This window comes from Hemiscyllium ocellatum, chromosome 40 (genome assembly GCF_020745735.1).
Source record: "Hemiscyllium ocellatum isolate sHemOce1 chromosome 40, sHemOce1.pat.X.cur, whole genome shotgun sequence".
Classification (NCBI taxonomy): Eukaryota; Metazoa; Chordata; class Chondrichthyes; order Orectolobiformes; family Hemiscylliidae; genus Hemiscyllium; species Hemiscyllium ocellatum.
Genome location: NC_083440.1, coordinates 11,711,741 through 11,729,674, shown reverse-complemented (window position 1 = coordinate 11,729,674; position 17,934 = coordinate 11,711,741). Strand labels below are relative to the sequence as shown.

The 17,934-nt window shown below is 46.3% G+C and overlaps 1 long non-coding RNA gene across 1 annotated transcript; it reads right to left on the bottom strand.

The window, feature by feature from the left end:
* Positions 1–7,663: 7,663 nt before the first annotated feature.
* LOC132834542 (uncharacterized) lies at positions 7,664–16,835 on the bottom strand. The gene is made up of 3 exons (XR_009647201.1): positions 16,706–16,835; positions 15,978–16,079; positions 7,664–7,944 (listed from the first exon to the last, which is right to left on the bottom strand). It is a non-coding gene; the product is annotated as an uncharacterized LOC132834542 (long non-coding RNA).
* Positions 16,836–17,934: the final 1,099 nt, after the last annotated feature.

Sequence of the window (17,934 nt, the reverse complement as noted above, 5' to 3'; positions counted from 1 at the left end):
GTATTGAACGGGACATATTGGGTATGCGGTTTGAAGGCCTATCCATTTATTCCTCAAAAAAAAATACATTCGCGTGACCGAAAGTGTGGAAATAAATGCATGTAATGAAATTGATGAAGCGTTGCCTTAAAACCAGAAAGGTTGGAGTGGCTGCTGTTGCCTTGTTTATATAATCCCTCACCTCCGAATAGAAAAACATGAGTCCAACCTGAGAAAGGAGGGGGGAGGCGCAACGGGGTGGGTGAGAGCCCAATGGTACGTAGGGGCAGACCGAGAGCCAGAAGGCGGGTAGCCATCCTCAGCGCTGTCACCTCGGGCGGGTACTGGGGCGGGCTGCCCCAGAGGTGGTCGAAAGGTGTGTGAGGGCGGACCGAGAACTGGAAGGGGCACGGGGTGGACCGAGAACCGGAAGGTGGGTAGGGGCAGGCTGTCTCAGAGTGGTCGGAAGGTGGGAGGGGCGGGGGCTTGCTGGGTCTGTATTGTCTGCACTTCTGTATGTAACCGTATTGTTTAATGTACAAATGTCATTTATGTCTTTTTATATTTTGTGAAATTGGGATTTGAGGTTTGTCCCTCATCTCGCTGTAAAATGTTTGAACGGTAGGGTTTGGGGCCTAGCTTTGCTGATTCTCTTCCATGTAAAATTGCTGTCTCTTGTACAGCTGTAAATGTTGTTTTTATGTCAACGGTTTTGCAAATTGTGTAATAAAATAATAAAAAAAGAAAGGAGGGGGGAATAAGACGTAAGACCTGAGAGGTCTCTGAAGGAGGCCGGCTGCTGTGGACACTACTCCCAAGCGACGGCACTACAAGGGCAGGGTGGAAATACAGAAACTGGTGGCTGCCCATGAAAATGTAATTAATGATACCGCCAGCGCGATGGGAGAAACTCAATCCCAGATAACCACCGAAATGATAGCACCAAGACTGACAGCTTTAGACTACCTCTTGGCCGATAAAGGGGGAACCTGTGCTCTAATTGGTTAGGAATGCTGCACCTTCATCCCAGACACCTCTTCCACAGCAGAAGATAAGACAAAAATCGTACAATATAAGGGAAATTGCGGACGAACTCCGAAAAGGTGAAAGATGGGGATGGGGTGACTGGAGACTGACCAGTTGGGGAAAATGGTTAGCTCATTTAGGCATGTTTGTATGACTAATAATTGTAGGTTTACTGATAGGATTCAATGTGTTTAAATGGATAATGACGAAGCTGGTCATGTCTTTGGGAGGACAACAGTACAAGCGCAGGGAAGAGGGAGGAGCAGATTACTCCTGGAGTTTGAAAAAGACAGACTTCGAAGGACAGAAATGACAAGATTGTGAACCTCTGCACCAGAGAGTGAAAAGAGGGCAGGAAATAAAATTGCAAAAAGAACAAATGGTAAAAGAAAAGAAATGAGGGAGTTGTTAGAAATGGGGAAAAGTGCTGTTTTTGCAGATGCAGATACAGAAAAGGGGTACAGCAAGAGAACTATTAACCCTGCAGGTATTTAGGGAGGAGTATCTCTACTTTTCAGTGTATAATTATGGTTAATTAAGTACTAACTTTAATGTAGATTTATTAAAGAAAATAATTCCTTTATTATAATGTTTAAAATAACAGTTTCAGCAAAATAAAATTACTGAAACATATAAGTGAAGCACGAAAAAGATCCATTGTTAAGATGTATGTACAAGAATGGAAAGTACCTATGGACAATGAAAGAAGTTACAAAGGGGAACATCAAGATAAGAGTTTAGCCTTATGACAGCACGGGCAAAGGGGAAATTGCCAACTTGGAAGGAATGTGCGTGGAGCATAGATGGGCAGAGGTGAAATAGTAAGAGAGATTGGGTAAGGTAAGGATCGGAAGACGTGACCTCACGCAGCTCAAATGTATATCTGTGTAATAGTTTGAATAATCATCACTTCAATTGCTTTCTGTCATGGGGGTCTTTTCTTGTAAGATTGTAGAATAAAATGTCCTGTTTCCAGCTGTGGTGGTCTCGTCTAAATTTTATTGAATTTTGTTTCTAACATGTGGAAATGGAAACTGTTTGCTCTGATCAAACCATCAATTGGAATCCCGTCTGAAAAAAAACAATTAAGTTTACAATATCCTTACCTCAACTCTAAAAATACACTTTATTCTTTATGGGATGTTTGGTATGGCCAGAATTGGTTGTCCATCCTTATCAATACTTCGACAGATTGGCTTGCAAAAGGTGGGGGGAGGGGGCATTTCAGAAGACAGTCAATATAGGGTTACATTGCAGTGGTCTGGAGTCGCCTGTAGGCCAGGCCCTGTAGGGAGGGTAGATTTCCTCCCCTGAAGGACCCTGGTGAACCAGACGGAGTTTCACAGCAATTGGTAATCGGTTACCATCGCAGGGATACCTTCCAGATTTATAAACGGAATTCAGACCCTGCCGTGGTCCTCATCGGTTCGACACCCATGCCCCCTTGACAGAAAAGGCAGAGGGAAGAAATCAGTGAGTGTGGGATTGAGGGTCTACCTGCCCGAGCTTACTGGGCTGTCTGTGGGGTTTTACATAGGACGTACCGTCTGTAAGACCACCAGAGCAATTCACTCCAGCCAAAACGCCTTCCAAAAACGGCAGCCTCGATCCTCTGGGAGAGGTGGGGCTGCACATACATGGGGAGCACCATCCCCTGCAAGTTGCCCCCTCCAAGCCCCTGACCATTCTGAGGTGAAAAGGATAATCTGTTGCTTCTGGGTCACTGGGTCAAAATCGTGGACCATCTGTCAGAACGGCACTGTGCAGCGTAGGTACGTGATATACCACATTGCAGTGGTTCAAGGAAGCAGTTCACCACTCACACCCCTGTCTTCCCCCACCCACCCCCCTCACTCCAGGGAAAGTTAGAATCTGACAGACATGTTTTCTTGGCCAGCTCTTCATGAGGACTTTTCAGGCTGGCTTGGGAAAGTGAGTTCCTTCACAAACCCCATTCATCCAGGGTGACCACCAAAAGTAGTAAATCACACAACACCAGGTTATAGTCCGACAGGTTTAATTGGAAGCACACTAGCTTTCGGAGCGACGCTCCTTCATCAGGTGATTGTCTCCTGAGGAGACAGACACGTGCTGCAACTGACAGGGTACCCTTCATTGTTCAGTACTTCCCAGGGGCTGAAAAATCACGCCATGTTCTTTGTGACCTGCATCACATTATCAATGAGGATGAGCACCTCACCAAGACCTTCCCCACACCTTCCCCATACCTCCACTACTTGCCTTTAAACAACCGCCAAACCTCAAAAAAAACCAATCACCTGATGAAGGAGCGTCACTCTGAAAGCTAGTGTGCTTCCAATTAAACCTGTTGGACTATAACCTGGTGTTGTGTGATTTATAACTTTGTACACCCCAGTCCAACACCGGCATCTCCAAATCATGACCAAAAGTAATGATTTCCTCAAAAGTCAGCAAGGTCCCCGGTTTATCTGTCTGATGGAATCAGGGTAACAGAAGACACTGACCAGGTTCCTGTATTGAACAAGATCCAGGGACATGGTGAACGGTCACACCCATTAGCAAGCGATTGCTACAACAACTTTACAAGAATCACCGTTTTCAGCCACAAGTGAAGAAAGCCATGAACTCTCAACGTGTGGGTGTCAACTCATCGAAGCTGTCACCCCTTTTCACATTTCAGAACTCACACACACAGACAACAGACACATAGGTGTGATGGATGGAGAGAAACTGAGGAATCACAGTTCAATAGCACTAACCCACAGGCTCTGGTCGAGTGCTTGTTTTCCTGTCACATTCTTAATCTCCTTCTTTCAAGGTTCATTCAATCTTTGTTGAAGATTCAGGGTGGTTTCGGGGTGTGGATTTACACAGTAATTGCTCAATTTTACAGTCAGTACTTAGAGGCTCATTGAAGTATAGCAGAAGAGAAAAAAAACTGATTGGCAGGTTACTTAGCTGCAGAGATACAGACCCTGCTTCTTCCAACACACACACACATACATACACATACGTGCACGCACCCCTACACACATACATACACACACACACATGCGCTCACCCCTACATACACACACACATACACACAAAAACACATACACACATGTGCACGCACCCCTACACACACACACACGAACACATACACAGATAAACACATACACACAAACACACAGATACACACACACACACGGACACCCCGACACATACACATACACACCCCAACACATACACACACTTACACATACATACACACACCTACATATATACACATAAACACACGCACATCCTACACATACACACACACCCCCTACACATACACGCCCCTGACACCACTACACACACACACACACACACACACACACACTCTCTGTGTTCAGCTGCCCAGAAACCAATCAGAATGTTATCATCCAGCTGATGACCTCCGACATCCACAGTTGCTCACTGAGCAGGATGCCAGTATGTCCTTCCTGTTACACATCTGACAACTTGGTTCCCAGAGACAATTCCTATGTGGCCAACACAAGGCAAAGGTATTGGTGGGAAAATTAACTCAAATTCTGATTTGTTCTGGACAACCTGTTGTGATGAAGTTGTGCTGAGATTCCAACCAGTTATCTATGTCTCCTTAATCCCAAACACAGACACACGACACAAAAACATACACAAGTTCCTGCAGGGATTATGGTTTATAAACAAAGGGAAAGGGGGTATGGAAACCCCTGTTGCACAAGAGTACATGAAGGACAAATGGGGAACTAGGCAGTGAATAAGGCCCCTTAAAGATCAGCAAGGCAGCCTGGGTGTGGAACCGCAGGAGATGGGAGAGATGCTAAAAGAGTATTTTGCATCAGTGTTTACTGTGGAGAAGGACATGGAAGACAGAATGTATGAAAATGAATAGCAACAGTTTGAAAAAAATGTTCATATTAGAGATGAGGAGGTGCCTGGACCTCTTAAGACGCATTAAGGTGGATAATCCCCAGGACCTGATCAGGTGTACCCGAGAACTCTGTGAAAAGCTAGAGAAGTGATTGCTGGGCCTCTTGCTGAGATATTTGTATCATCGATAGTCATGGTGAGGTGCTGGAAGACTGGAGGTTGGCAAACATGGTGCCACTGTTTAAGAAGTGCAGTGAAGACAAGCCAGGGAACTATAGACCGGTGAGTCTGACCTCGGTGGTGGGCAAGTTGTTGGAGGGAATCCTGAGGGACAGGATGTACATGTATTTGGAAAGGCAAGGACTGATTCGGGATAGTCAACATGGCTTTGTGTGTGGGAAATCATGTCTCACAAACTTGATTGAGTTTTTTGAAGAATTAACAAAGAGAATTGATGAGGTCAAAGCAGTAGATGTGATCTATGGACGTCCGTAAGGCGTTCAACAACGTTCCCCATGGGAGACTGGTTAGCAAGGTTAGATCTCATGGAATACAGGGAGAATTAGCCATTTGGATACAGAACTGGCTCAAAGGTAGAAGACAGAGGGTGGTGGTGGAGGGTTGTTTTTCAGACTGGAGGCCTGTGACCAGTGGAGTGCCACAAGGATCAGTGCTGGGTGCACTGTTTTTTGTCATTTATCTAAATGATTTGAATTTGGACATAGGAGGTATAATTTGCAAGTTTGCAGAAGACACCAAAATTGGAGGTGTAGTGGACAGCGAAGAGGGTTACCCTTGAGTACAACAGGATCTTGACCAGATGGGCCAATAGGCCAAGGAGTGGCAGATGGAGTTTATTTTAGATACATGTGAGGTGCTGCACTTTGGAAAGGCAAATCAGGCCAGGGCTTATACACTTAATGGTAAGGTCCGAGGGAGTGTTGCTGAACAAAGAGACCTTGGAGTGCAGGTTCATAGCTCCTTGAAAGTGGAGTCACAGGTAGATAGGATAGTGCAGGAGGTGTTTGGTCTTTATTGGTCAGTATATTTAGTGTAGAAGTTGGGACGTCATGTTACACCTGTACAGTACATTGGTGAGACTATGTTTGGAATACTGATGTTCAGTTCTGGTTTCCCTGCTATAGGGAGGATGTTGTGCAACTTGAAGGGGCTCAGAAGTGATTTACAGAGGAACTTCGATTATTCAGATGACAATTATTTGAATTTCAGATTATCCAAAGATCTCAAGGTCCCATAAAAACATTACATCAAAAAGGTGTGACCAACACTGGTGCAACAATCATGTCTTTTCTTAACAATGACTAAAAGTGTACCCGGCCGACTGAAATGCTGCTGAAAACAGTCATAGAGTCACAGAAATGTACAGTACGGAAACAGACCCTTCCGTCTAGCCCATCCATGCTAACCAGGTATTCCAACCCAATCTAGTCCCATCTACTAGCACCCAGCACACATCCCTCCAAACCCTTCCTATTCATATACCCATCCAAATGCCCCTTAAATGTTGCAATTGTACCAGCCTCCACCACATCCTCTGGCAGCTCATTCCACACACGTACCACCCTCTGCATGAAAAAGTTGCCCCTTAGGTCTCTTTTATATCTTTCCCCTCTCACCCTAAACTTACGCCCTCTAATTCTGGACTCCCTGACCCCAGGGAAAAGACTTTGTCTATTTATCCTATCCATGCCCCTCATAATTTTATAAACTTCTGTAAGGTCACCCCTCAGCCTCTGATGCTCCAGGGAAAACAGCCCCAGCCTGTTCAGCCTCTCCCTGTAGCTCAAATCCTCCAACCTTGGCAACATCCTTGTAAATCTTTTCTGGACCCTTTCAAGTTTCACAACATCTTTCCGATAGGAAGGAGACCAGAATTGCATGCAATATTCCAATAGTGGCCTAACCAAAGTCCTGTACAGCCACAACATGACCTCCCAACAATCCTCTGACCAATAAAGGAAAGCATGCCAAACGCTGCCTTCACTATCCTATCTATCTGCATCTCCAATGAATATGAACCTGCACTCCAAGATCTCTTTGTTCAGCAACACTCCCTAGGACCTTATCATTAAGTGCAGAAGTTCTACTAAGATTTGCTTTCCCAAAAGGCAGCACCTCGCATTTATCTGAATTAAACTCTATCTGCCACTCCTCAGCCCATTGGTCCATCTGATCAAGATCCCATTGTAGTCTGAGGGAATCCTCTTCGCTGTACACTACACCTCCAATTTTGGTGTCATCTACAAATTTACTAACCATATTCTTTACGCTCGCATCCAAATCATTTCTATAAATGACAAAACATCCCGGTCATCGATGGGAGCCCAGGCACCGTCTCTAAATGACGGACCTCCTGCCCTCTCTCTCCAAATTAAAATAGACAGAATGCTAATCTGGGCAAACTCAGAGCACTGGGGTGTACTCAAATAAAGAGCACACAAAGGCTTCACATCTGAGCTTATGAAATTAACAGTCCTGTGCTCACAAGAACACGAAAAGTTAGCTGTTATCTTTCTTTCTCAGAGTTTTTCAGAAATTAATAAAAGTTAAGCAAATGTCTGGGCCACATACACAGATGTGCAGAGCAGCTTTACCCCATTCCCCTAACTTTGCAGCTGATAGATGTGAATGTGGGCAGCTTTCTCTGAGGAAACAGGAAGATGGGTTTGACACCAATGTCCATCGGATTCACACCATCCCGACACAGCCGCTGAGCAGCAAACAAATGGAAAATAAAGCATCAGAGGCTGGAATTCCCTCACTTGGTTTGCACTTTCCACGTTCTTGACAGTGCTTTTGAAGTCTCCAGAGCTGAAAGGAGGCGAGTTTTCAAACGTGCTTGTTTTAGTGAAGATAAACACAGAAGTTCTGTCTAACCAGGAGGTCACAGCAAGCACGGGGGGCCCTCTAGGTTTTGAGACACCCCTCCCCACACACACTTTCCCTGGAGTTCTAAGTTTTAAAAAAATCACACACCAGGTTATAGTCCAACAGGTATGTTTGGAAGCAGTAGCTTTCAGAGTGCTGCTCCTTCATCAGGTGGTTGTGAGGACATGACTGTAAGACACAGAATTTATAGCAAAGGTTTACAGTGTGATGTAACTGAAATTATACATTGAAAAATATCGTGTTTTTTTTAGATTACTTATAGTGTGGAAACAGGCCCTTCGGCCCAACAAGTCCACACCGACCCTCCGAAGCGCAACCCACTTGTTAAGACTCTCATCTGTTAGAATGACCATGACAGTTTCACTTCTTCTATATGCAGATCACAAAACTTTTTTTAAAAAAAGTTACATTTTCAGGTTAACTTTAACAATTGGTGTCAGCGCAGACAATATGTTGAAGGTGTTAGCCCCCTGTTTACCCTGTCTGTGCCATAATGTCTAGACTGATTCTAATCTAAAAATGAGTTAACAGAGTCTTACATGGATTCATGCAGTTTTTGAGCAACATGCAACTCTGCAAATACAAATTCACCCCATAAACATGTATGTGTATGTGTGCATGTAGGTTTTTGTGTGTGTGCACGTGTCTGGGGTGGGGGGGTTGAGAGTGAGAGAGAGAGCGCATGTGCGTGTGTATACGTCTAAAGGGGTCTAAGTCTGTGAGAGGGTGCATGTGTGAGTGTCTGTGTGCACGTCTGTGTATAGGAATGTCGGGGTTGTGTGATTTTTAACTTTGTACACCCCAGTCCAACGCTGACATCTTCAAACCCTGGAGTTCTACAAAAGGGGTATACCCTAAACTCTCCTTCCCCAAGTAATCTCTCCAACATTGCCCTGTACAGGGCAGAGTGGGAACTTGTCAAAAAATTGCATTAGGAATGTGTGTGTGTGTGTGTGTGTGCGTGCGTGCGAGTGTGTGTCGGAGTGCTGCTCCTTCATCAGGTGGTTGTGGAGGACACAATTGTAAGACACAGAATTTATACCAAAGGTTTATAGTGTGATATAACTGAAATTAGACAGTCTTGAACTCAGATTTCTCCAGTTTCCTCATTTCCCCTCCCCCCACCTTGTCTCAGTCGAATCCCTCGAACTCAGCACCGCCCTCCTAACCTGCAATCCTCTTCCTGACCTCTCCGCCCCCACCCCACTCCGACCTATCACCCTCACCTTGACCTCCTTCCACCTATCACATCTCCATCGCCCCTCCCCCAAGTCCCTTCTCCCTACCTTTTATCTTAGCCGGCCTGGCACACTCTCCTCATTCCTGATGAAGGGCTCTGGCCCGAAACGTCGATTCTCCTGTTCCTTGGATGCTGCCTGGCCTGCTGCGCTTTTCCAGCAACACATTTTCAGCTCTGATCTCCAGCATCTGCAGACCTCACTTTCTTCTGTATGTGTGTGTGCATGTGTGTATGTGTGTGAGTGAGTGAGTGTGTGTCTGTGTCTGTGTGTGTGTGTGTGTGTTGTCAGGCCTGGCTGCAATCCCCATTCGAGGTAAAAACAATGACTGCAGATGCTGGAAACCAGATTCTGGATCAGTGGTGCTGGCAGAGCACAGCAGCTCAGGCATTCCTTCATTCTGATACAGAGTGCCACTGGGGAGAAGTGATCACAGGCTTCTGGCCGTGTCACTCCGCCCGCTGGCTGGAAACCTGGAGCGGTGAAGGAACGTGGCTTTGGGGGAGGGGGGGGAAGCGGGGGCACCCACTGTGCTGCTGCCTACTTCCCTGAACGGGTAGCGGTCTCAGTGACCACTCGCTCTGTCAGTGAAGGGAAGCAGCAGTGGGGAGAGGTCTCAGCAAAGCTGCAGGGCCCTTACACATAAAACTGTGTGTGTGTGTGTGTGTGTGTGTGTGTGTCTGCTCAGAAACAAAGCCCGAGACAGGGAGAGGGAGCAATGCAGGCAGAGCGAGGGAAAAGGAACACTTCCAGACAAACCTGTGGAGTCCCAGAGGAGGGCCATTGAATGAGTCATCCGAATAATCTAGTTATCCAAACAGAATACTGCCCGCCCATCTTGTTCGGATAATCGAGGTTCCTCTGTACAAGGATGTTGCCAGGGTTGGAGGATTTGAGCTACAGGGAGAGGCTGAACAGGCTGTGGCTGTTTGCCCTGGAGCGTTGGAGGCTGAGGGGTGACCTTACAGAGGTTAATAAAATCACGAGGGGCATGGATAGGGTAAATAGACAAAGTCTTTTCCCTGGGGTGGGGGAGTCCAGAACTAGAGGGCATAGGCTTAAGGTGAGAGGGGAAAAATATAAAAAGGGACCTAAAGTACAGCTTTTTAAATAGAGAGGTTAGTGCGTGTACAGAATGAGCTGCCAGAGGAAGCGGGTGGAGGCTGGTACAAATACAGCATTTCAAAGGCATTTGGATGGGTATATGAATAGAAGGGTTTAGAGAGATATGGGCTAAACGCTGGCAAATGGGACTGGATTAATGTAGTCACATCTGGTCAATGGATGAGTTGGACTGAAGGGTCTGTTTCTGTGCAGTATTTTAAAGCCATACAGATGTACAGGACTGACTGTGAGGTGCTCTATCAGTGCATTAGCTTCTTGTTGATACAATCATAATGCTGAAAATGTGTTGCTGGAAAAGCGCAGCAGGTCAGGCAGCATCCAAGGAGTAGGAGAATCAACGTTTCGGGCATAAGCCCTTCTTCAGCTCTTCCCGAAGAAGGGCTCATGCCCGAAATGTCGAATCTCCTGCTCCTTGGATGCTGCCTGACCTGCTGCGCTTTTCCAGTAACACATTTTCAGCTCTGATCTCCAGCATCTGCAGTCCTCATTTTCTCCTACAATCATAATGCCGATGGGCGTAGACCGACAGGAGAGCTGCAATCTGCAACACAATCATGGTGGATCCCAGTCTCTGGAAAGTTGCAACAGTTCAGTCTTCCCAGGATTGTAAAGCAGAGAGAAATGCTGATATTGGGGAACTTGACCTGGCTCCCACTATTTCCTTACTAACCATCTTTGTTTGTAAGCCCAGAGAGGATTGTTTAGCTGCCGTTAGTTTGAGGTCCCCATCAACCTTTCAAAGGCACATTTCTTCCAATAACGAAGGGCTAGAAACACCATCTGATGTCACCTTAAAGGCTTTACTTGGCTCTCCTTTAAAAGCCACTTAAATTCACCAAAGATCCTCAGACAGCACCTTCCAAACCCATGACCACTTCCCTTCCATGTGAAGGGAAAGGCAGTAGGTACACGGGAACACCACCACCTTCAAACTCCCCTCCATGCCACTCAGCATCCTGATTTGGAAATATGTCACCGTTCCTTCACTGGCACTGCATCGATGTTCTAGAATTCTCTCCCTGAGGGCATTGTGGGCCAACGCACAGCGAATGGACTACAGCGGTTCAAGAAAACAGCTCACCCCCACCTTTAAGGGGCAACTAGGGACAGGCAATAAAGTGTGGCCAGTCACTGAAGCCACATCCCACATACTAGAACATAGAACAGTACAGGCCCTTCGGCCCTTGATGTTGTGCTAACCTTTTACCCGACTAAGATCAAATTAACCTACATACCCTTCATTTTACTACCATCCATGAGTTGCTTATATGTCCCTAACGTATTTGACTCTACTATCACACTGGCCGTGCATTCCCCACATCCACCATCTCCCCAAAACCTTCTTCCAATCACTTTAAAATTATGTCCCCTTGTGATAACTATTACCGCCATGCTAAAACGTCTCCGAATATTCTCTCTATTTATGACTCTATCAAGTCACCCCTCACCCTTCTTTGCTCCAGTGAGAAGAGTCTTAGCTTCCTCAACCTTTCTTCATAAGACATGTCATCCAGTCCAGGCAGCATCCTGGCAAATGTCCTCTGCATCCTTTTTAAAGCATCCACATGCTCCTTATACTGAGGTGACCAGAATGGAACACAATATTCCAAGTGTGGTCTAACCAGGGCTTCATAGAGCTGCAGCAAAACCTCACGGCTCTTAAACTCAATCCTCTTGCTAATGAAAGCCAACGCACCATACACCTTCTTCACAACCCTGGCAGAAACCTGGGTTCAATTCCCACCTCAGGCAACTGTCTGTGTGCAAACTCCACATTCTCCCCGTGTCTGCTTGGGTTTCCTCCGGGTGCTCCGGTTTCCTCCCACAGTTCAAAGATGTGCAGGTTAGGTGGATTGGCCACGCTAAATTACTGGTAGTGTTAGGTGAAGGGGCAAATGTAGGGGAATGGGTCTGGGTGGGTTGCTCTTCAGAGGGTCGGCGTGGACTTGTTGGGCCGAAGGGCCTGTTTCCACACTGTAGGGAATCTAATCAAAACCCTGTCGCCTTGGGTGGCCACTTTGAGGGATCTATGGACATGGACCGCGAGATCCCTCTGTTCCTCCACACCGCCAAGAATCCTGCCTTTAATATTCATTAAAATGAAACTCCAGCCCACATTAAACTAATGGTGTATTTTCCAAGAAACCACTGTAGAGATAATCTGCTGAGCGATCAGGGCATAAAACTGCTTTATCTCGAATCTTCGGATCCTTTGCAACATAGTCCGCGGATTTCTCAACCTCATTGGAATCTATGCCTTTTGTTTACTCTTCCAAGTGATTTTCTGAACACGAATAAAAAAAACTTCACAAAATTGAATCGACACTCTCTATCTCAACTTCAAAGTGCAACTTACAAACGTCCAACACCACTTTCCCAGTCTTCGGATAGAAGTGGATGCACTAGGAAAACGCCAACCGTTCCTCAAATCCACCTGGTCTCACTCGCAAAAATCTAAAGAACCAATGGCCAGACGTAAATGCTTCAGAAAGTTCTTTCACTGAATGCTGCGCGATGCACTTACAGTTGAACAGCCCAGTCATTGGGGGTGGGGAAGCTTCCAAGGGCAGCTTGCCGTGTCAGAGGAGCTACACACATCTGCCACTGTGCGTTGGAGTTGTTCTGGGGACCGAGGCACCTTTATAGAACATAGAACATTACAGCGCAGTCCAGGCCCTTCGGCCCTCGATGTTGTGCCGACCTGCCATACCAATCTGAAGCCCATCTAACCTACACTATTCCACGTACATCCATATGCTTGCCCAATGACGACTTAAACGTACTTCAAGTTGGCGAGTCTACTCCCGTTGCAGGCAAAGCATTCCATACCCTTACTACTCTCTGAGTAAAGAAACTACCTCTGACATCTGTCCTATATCTATCACCCCTCAATTTAAAGCTATGCCCCCTCGTGCTCACCGTCACCATATTTGGAAAAAGGCTTTCCCTGTCCACCCTATCTAACCCTCTGATTATCTTATATGTCTCTATTAAGTCACCTCTCAACCTTCTTCTAACGAAAACAGCCTCAAGTCCCTCAGCCTTTCCTCGTAAGACCTTCCCTCCATACCAGACAACATCCTAGTAAATCTCCTCTGCACCCTTTTCAAAGCTTCCATATCCTTCGTATAATGCGGTGACCAGAACTGTACACAATACTCCAAGTGTGGCTGTACCAGAGTTTTGTGCAGCTGCAGCATAACCTCATGGTTCCGGAAAATCAATCCCTCTGTTAATAAAGGCTAAAACACTGTATGCCTTTTTAACAACCCTGTCAACCTGGGTGGCAACTTTCAAGAATCTGTGTACCTGAACACCGAGATCTCTCTGCTCATCTACACTGCCAAGAATCTTACCATTAGCCCAGTACTTTGCATTCCAGTTACTCCGGCCAAAGTGAATCACCTCACACTTGTCCGCATTAAACTCCATTTGCCATCTCTCAGCCCAGCTCTGCAACTTATCCAAGTCTCTCTGTAGCCTACAACAGCCTCCGTCACTATCCACAACTCCACCAACCTTTGTATCTTCTGCAAATGTACTAACCCACCCTTCTATGCCCTCACCCAGGTCGTTTATAAAAATGACGAGCAGCAGTGGACCCAACACCGACCCTTGCGGTACACCACGAGTAACTGGATTCCAGGATGAACATTTCCCATCAACCACCACCCTCTGTCTTCTTTCAGCAAGCCAATTACTGATACAAACTGCTATATCTCCCATAATCCCATTCTTCCGCATTTTGGACAATAGCCTACTGTGGGGAACCTTATCGAACACCTTGCTGAAATCCATATACACCACATCAACCGGTTTACTCTCATCTACCTGTTTGGTCACCTTCTCAAAGAACTCAATAAGGTTTGTGAGGCACGACCTACCCTTCGTAAAACCATGCTGACTATCGCTAATCAAATTATTCTTTTCTAGATGATTATAAATCCTATCTCTTATAACCTTTTCCAGCATTTTACCAACAACTGAAGTAAGGTTCACTGGTCTATAATTACCAAGATTGTCTCTGCTCCCCTTCTTGAACAGGGGAACCACATTTGCTATCCTCCAGTCTTCTGGCACTATTCCTGTAGACAATGACAATTTAAAGATCAATGTCAAAGGCTCAGCAATCTCCTCCCTGGCTTCCCAGAGGATCCTAGGATAAATCTTATCCAGCCCAGGGGACTTTTCTATTTTCACACTCTGCAGTATTTCTAATACCTCTTCCTTGTGAACCTCAATCTCACCTAGTCACGTAGCCTGTATCTCAGTGTTCTCCTCGACAACATTGTCATTTTCTAGAGTGATTACTGTCGAAAAATATTCATTTAGTGCTTCCCCATCTCCTCTGACTCCACACACAACTTCCCACTGCTATCCTTGATTAGCCCTAATCTAACTCTTGTCATTCCTTTATTCCTTAAATACCTATAGAAAGCCTTAGGGTTTACCCTGATCCTATCCGCCAACAACTTCTCATGTCTCCTCCTAGCTCTCCTGAGCTCTCTCTTTAGGTCTTTCCTGGCTACCTTGTAACCCTAAAGCGCCCTAACTGAGCCTTCACATCTCATCCTAACTTAAGCAGGACTCCATGAGGACAGCAGTAAGCCCTTTCTATCTGGGGGTGTTTTGTGGGAAGGGTGAGTTGGAATAGCTAATCCCGTGGAGCATGAGCATTAAATGCAGAGCTAACATTTATTGCCCCGTTAACTCTTAAAGCGCTCCAGTCTATTTCAGGGAGGGATACCTGTGATGCAGGGAGAGAGGATGAAAAGGTAGGGTAAAGACAGTGAATTTGTTTAGAGCAGAGGGAGATACGAGCAATGCTTGGAGTCTCTCTGAGAAGTACTCGATCTCATCAGTCTCTTGCCATTGGGATATGTTCCAGTGACAGTCCCACCAGAAGAGGGCAGCGCCTGCAACACCCACACGTAATCATCAGCATCCCCAATCACAACCTTCAAAGGCAGCAGTTAAAAATCCCCCAACACCAGGTTAGAGCCCAACAGGGTTACTTGGAGGCACTAACTTTCAGATTGCTGCTCCTTCATCAGGTGGCTGATCATATCAACAGCGTGACTGAAATCCAGATAGACCACATCTACCATCCTGCCCTTGTCACTTTATCAAAGAACTCTAATAAACTTGTGAGGCATGACCGCCTATGCACAAAGACACGCAGACTACTCCTAATCAAACCCTGTCTTACCAAGCGCATGTGTGTCTTATCTCTCAAAACCTTCTCAAGTAACTTTGGGGTGGCACGATGGCTCAGTGGTTAGCCCTACAGCCTCACAGCACCAGGGACCCGGGTGAAATTCCAGCCTCAGGTAACTGTCTATGTGGAGTTTGTACACTCTCTCCGCGTCTGCATGGGTTCCCTCTGGGTGCACCAGTTTCCTTCCGCAGGTCAAGTGAACTGGCTATGCTAAATTGCCCAAAGTGCATCATTCAGAGGGAAATGGGTCTGGTGGATTGGATTAGATTACTTACAGTGTGGAAACAGGCCCTTCGGCCCAACAAGTCCACACCGACCTGCCGAAGCGCAACCCACCCAGACCCATTCCCCCAACATTTACCCCTTCACCTAACACTATGGCCAATTAACCTCACCCTGCACACTTTTGGATTGTGCGAGAAAACCGGAATACATGGGGAGAATATGCAAACTCCACACAGAGAATCGCCTGAGGTGGGAATTGAACCCGGGTCTCTGGCGCTGTGAGGCAGCAGCGCTAACCACTGTGCCACCGTGCTGCCCAGTCTTCAGAGGATTGGTGTGGACTTGTTTGACAAAAGGGCCTGCTCCCACAGTGTAGGGAATCTAATCTAACTTACCCACCACAGGCGTTGGACTTCCTGGTGCGTGGTTTCTAGATTTTTCTTTGTAATTTATCCATTCCTTAGTAAGAGCATCAGGTAGATTCTGTGAAGATAAAACTGTCAAAGGAAAAAAGGATGTTTCTGTCTATATACCATGATAAAGTAATTCCAGCTGCCACTTATGAGCAGATTGAGATTGCATGAAAAACAGGTCTATTCAAACTTTCCATGATCGAAGACATCAGCTGGGAACAGACACACTGTACAAACACAGAAAGTGACAACATCACTGAAGATTAGAGGGGCAGTACTGAGGGAGCACTGCACTGTCGGAGGATCAGTAGGGGGAAAGCTGCACTGTGATAGAGTCAGTACTCTTGGTACAATCCAGAGCTGGTGAGGGGCCTGGTTTGTGGTCGAGGTTAAAAGGGAACATGGAGAAAGATTACATATGGGCTGTGCCTTGGTCTGATCCTCACAAGTGATGGTCCCAAGTTCAGACAAAGCACCCAGTACTTAGGAAACCATTCCTCTTGTCTCTGTATATCTCTTTCTTGCTGTTGCCCTCCTCAGCAATCCATGTTTGTTTTCATTTAATTAACCAGTACAAATTACAAACCGTTAACTATGAACAGCAGCGTACAAGAAACAGCAAATTTACAGGGGAAAGGGGCAGACCCCCAAACTCCACCCTACAACCAGTGTACAGTGGGGAAAAAAAAAGGACAAACCTCAAATCTCACCTTATTAAATCAAAAAGGAAACAGTAAATGCATTCATAAAGACAGCCCGATAAACCGAACAATAAAGCAGTGTATATATCACAGACATCCCTGGCAACCCGGCCTTCCGACACAATGTTTATAAAGGTCTCCTTCCTCCTTCAGCTCCTCCCCTTAGTAATGAGACCACTCGACAGGGAACTCACTCCCAATCTCTGAGCTCCACCCTCAGTCTTTCAGCGTTTGTTCAGTTCTCCGACCTGGAGAGTGGGGGATAGTGCTGATTCCTGTGACAGATTGCCTCACCCCCTCCTTCCTCCTCTCTCTCTCTCTCTGACCATGCATATCCTGCCAGCTTTGCTTTTAATTTCCTGTAATTTTAATGAGGAGGATGGCAGATGGGGTTCGGCTTGGGATAGACAAAGTATTGCAGGGTGACACGGTGGCTCAGTGGTTAGCACCGCTGCCCCCCAGCACCAGTGACCTAGGTTCGATTCCAGCCTTGGGCGACTGGCTGTGTGGAGTTTGCATAGTCTCCCAGTGTCTGCGTGGGTTTTCTCTGGGTGATCTGGTTTCCTCCCACAATCCAAAGATGTGCAGGTTAGGTGAATTGGCTGTGCTAAATTGCCCATAGGCATTAGGTGCATCAGTCAGGGGTGAATGTAGGGGAATGGGTCTGGGTGGGTTGCTCTTCAGAGGGTTGGTGTGGACCTCTTGGGCCGAAGGGTCTGTTTCCACACTGTAGGGAATCAAATCTAATCGAACTCTGACTAAAATGCACTCCTCTCCCAAGGAGCCATGATGGGCTGAATGGCCGTCTTGCACTTTCTATCATTCAACGTTTCCCAGCTTCTGTTGTTGAGCTGTCGGTGTAAAGCCCTAATTCCCTCACAGCGCCTCATGTCACATTGAGAGCTCATTGCCAATTGTATCCGAGCCAAGTACCAGAGGCTGTGCAATAGTAAACCTGTGTGAACATGCTCCCTGCCTCAGGGTTCATTCTGCAGGTTTGGAAGCCTCTGTTTCTCTGTTGGTGATGAGGTTAACAGCGTGAGAAAATGAGAAAAGAGTAACATGGAAAATGGGAGGAGGAGGAGGCCATTTGGCCCTTCCAGCCTGATCTGCCACTCGTTTTGATCAGGGCTGTTCTTCTAACTTAGTCCTCAGTTCCTGTTTTTATTTCAAAACCATACTTTATTCATAAAAATATCTTTTTATCCGTACACACAGTCACTAAACAATTGGAGTCT